The following is a 3612-nucleotide window of genomic DNA, read 5'->3' on the forward strand; positions in this document are numbered from 1 at the left end:
GACTTCATTCCCACGGGTAGGAGGCCCTCGGAAAAACCAAGGAAGAGAAGGAAAGATGGCCTCCATGAAGATCTCTAACCGTCAGCGATAGATGCAGCTGGATGACGGATAGCAGCTATACGTAGATGAATTGGAGAAGGTTCAGCCAGGCCGGCATATCGAAAGTAAAACGTACTGGAGAGAGGAAAGAGAGCTCACTTACCGAGGGTATTACGAAGGCATGTGAAAAGACGAAAACGGAGTGGCGTGAACTACTAAACAAATAAGAGGCGCGTCTAATTGAAGTAGGAACACAGCTGAAGCAGATTCCATTCCTGAAACAATAGATCAGCGATGTAGGAAGTCGGAAAGGGCTAGCCGAGGAGAGTAAACCCAACCAGGAAAGACTTGAGAGCAAAGAAACGATGCCAAGCTGCCAGACCAGTTCTGACAGCACTGATCACGGACTGTATGTTGCCAGCCTGTACAATGAAAACTGAGAAAATTAGGATAATAACAGACAAGGAGCAGAGGGCAGAGTGGTCACTGAGAACGCTTACGTAGAGCATTTTCTCATACAGGCGACTGGAACGAAACTTGAACTTGCTGTCACTACAGTCCAGCTGACTGTTGAAGGTAATACTATGTGAGATGTCACACCCCAGTCAGTTTCTGTGAGTTGGCGGGTGTTACTTATCTTCAATGGATGATATTAGCTCAGTCTTCTGGACAAACCTTGCCTGTAGAAACAAAGTTGGAAGTTGGATCCAACGGGGAATCATTAAAGATAAACATTGAAGATGACTTATATGCTGATGTAATTACGGGAGAACCGAAAGCTAGACACGAGAGCGTGCATTATCCTCGAATGCGAGTCTTGGACCCCAGCGGAATTAAAGCAGAACAATGTAAAGCAGTCGAAGTCTTGGCTGGTGGAGGTTATGAAACTCCAGGCGGGCCACTAATTCGTACTAATAATTAGCATAATTCGGGAGGGCATGATGGAATGAAGAGAATTAGTCAGACTCAAATTTCGAATATGTTTGGTGTTAAGAAGTCGTGAAATGGATTCTCTGGATGGGGTAGACATTTCAAATGAGGAGAAGAACGAACTGCAGACGGTAGCATAAATGTAAAAATAAGAGTAAACGAATAGAACGAGTAAGCTGCAACATTAAACACAGACGAGGTTTTCGCAAAATGACACAACATCAAAGTACTGATATGAGGGGCAACATGCAGTATAGGTTTCACGCTCAGCAAAGAGTGAGGTGCTCCACTGCAAGAAGTCATGATTTGGCCACTCTACAGGTATTTATGTGCTAAAGAAGCGTCAGATATCGGACAGAAAGAGAGGATTTTCTGCCACGGATGCGATAGCAGCGTAGGGAATTGGTCGACGGGCGTTGCGCAAAATAAAAGATGCAGCTCACAAGAGAAAGGGACTTTCCGAAAAGAAGAGTAGAATGCGAGAATATCACGTGGGCCAGAAAGTCGTAATAAAATCTGGTAGACTTTCGAACAAACAAAAGAGAATATATCAAATAATTTTCTGTTTATAATGGGTCGATGAAGTTGGAAAAAAAAACTGTGGATGTGAATGCATTTGAGTCGGAAATGGTTAACTCAAGTAAATCTTTGGTGTGCACCACATCAGCCACAACACACCCTTCTCAGAGTAAAATACAAGATAAGGATGCAGAGTAATCACCTAATGCAAATTAAGACTGTGACGTAACTGGTTAGTCACATGCCACTAAGAGATGATAAATGATTTCACTGCTGTTGTATCATACTAAATTTTCTGGACGGAGGAACAGGGCTTGTAAAGTCTGTAATATGTGTTTGTTACATTAACCATTGCTATAATCTGGCGAGAAAGGCCAGCTGCAGGCTTTCGGCATTGGATGGTCGAGGAGATACTTCCACGAATTCCCCAAAAACAATATAGTCGCGTGAGAAGCCTGCCATAGGTAACGAGGCTCCAAGGGAAGGGTATGGCAAAGTGACTTTTCAGGACTGTGCGAACTACGAGTGGTTGTTTTTTTGTTGTGGGGGCGGAGAAGTAAGCCAGAAATCAAACGGATTTACCTAGAAGCATATGCAGATAATGAGCCACCGCTATTTTACAGTAAAAAGCGTGGGAAACGGGCTTTGTGAGAATACATTCATTGCCAACTTCTTGTCAGTTTTGGGAAACAAGCAAGTGATTTTGGAGAAAATTCTGTGGTTCTTCCCTGTAGTTCAAAAGGGCGGAAAAATTATCGATTTTCATGCTGGTAAAACACCTCTGGAATTCTCCCCTCCAACCAGTCGCGATCGGAAGTGGGGCGGAAGATAAACAGAAGCACAATCTTGGTGTTCATCGTTCGGGGACCGTAAGGGCGACATTTCGTCAAGGGGATATCTAGATGTGTCCAGTCCAGTCTTTTCTTTTTTCTGGGTAAGTGTTGCGTTTAGCGTTTGGATTGCTTTTCCCCTGAGAAGCTCGCAGTTTGATAGTTTATCCCGCAACGTGTGTTCACTGGTAGTAAAATTATTGTGCTGGGGTCGTGAGTCACCCTTCTCCCACATCGATGCATTTGCGGGCTGCTTGGACTTTGAAACGTTATTAGCTTGTCGATTATCAGTTTTCCAGAATTGGTTTTCAGATACTTTCAGAATTTATTCGGTACTTTCAGAATAGACAGGAATTTTGTCTCACTACTGATTAATGTAATTTTGTTTGTAATTCCATGCTCAGAAATTTTTATCCTTCACGTATTGAATTGTCACTGCAGTTTACCATAATCTGTGAATCACTTTTTTAAGGATCGAAAAATTAATGGTTAATTTTAAGGAATATTCTCATTTTTCTGCCCTATGACTGACTGATGCGGCGACTATTTTTCTCTTAATAAATAGCGTGAGTCGATTCTATTTGACTGAGCTGTGCGCTCGCTGTGCCGGCGTTCCGGTGTAAAGAAGGTGCCATTACCAGGAACTTTTTTGATTATCCTGGGAAGTAAATTGTTTCACATTCTTGTTTAAATTTTATTCTAGTTTACTTTTTTGGGAATTAAACTTCACCTGTATCTGCATGAGCAGCATGAGTGGTAATCATTGCCAATGTTATCCGTGGCGTTGAAACCTATCAAGCGTAGAACAGCCTGTAGAATTAATCTTGTTTTGATTCCGGAAGTGTGGCTCAAATGGCTCTGAGCACTATGGGACTTAACTTCTGAGGTCATCAGTCTCTTAGAACTTATAACTACTTAAAACTACCGAGCGAGGTGGCGCAGTGGTTAGCGCACTGGACTCGCGTTCGGGAGGACGACGGTTCAATCCCGTCTCCGGCCATCGTGATTTAGGTTTTCCGTGATTTCCCTAAATCGCTTCAGGCAAATGCCGGGATGTTTCCTTTCAAAGGGCACGGTCTATTTCCTTCCCCATCCTTCCCTCACCCGAGCTTGCGCTCCGTCTCTAATGACCTCGTTGTCGACGGGACGTTAAACACTAATCCCTGCTCCTCCTCCTACTTAAAACTAACTAATCTAAAGACATCACATACATCGAACCTGCGACCGTAGCGGTCGCGCGGTTCCAGACTGTAGCGCCTATAACCGCTCGGCCACTCCAACCGGCCCCGAGGCA

At 43.8% G+C, this 3612-nt stretch overlaps 1 non-coding gene across 1 annotated transcript; it reads left to right on the top strand.

The window, feature by feature from the left end:
- The first annotated feature begins 3245 nt into the window (after nt 1-3245).
- Nucleotides 3246-3318, top strand: Trnaa-cgc. The gene has a single exon. It is a non-coding gene; the product is annotated as a tRNA-Ala (tRNA).
- Nucleotides 3319-3612: the final 294 nt, after the last annotated feature.

The sequence above is a fragment of the Schistocerca americana genome, chromosome 3, assembly GCF_021461395.2.
Source record: "Schistocerca americana isolate TAMUIC-IGC-003095 chromosome 3, iqSchAmer2.1, whole genome shotgun sequence".
Lineage (NCBI taxonomy): Eukaryota > Metazoa > Arthropoda > Insecta > Orthoptera > Acrididae > Schistocerca > Schistocerca americana.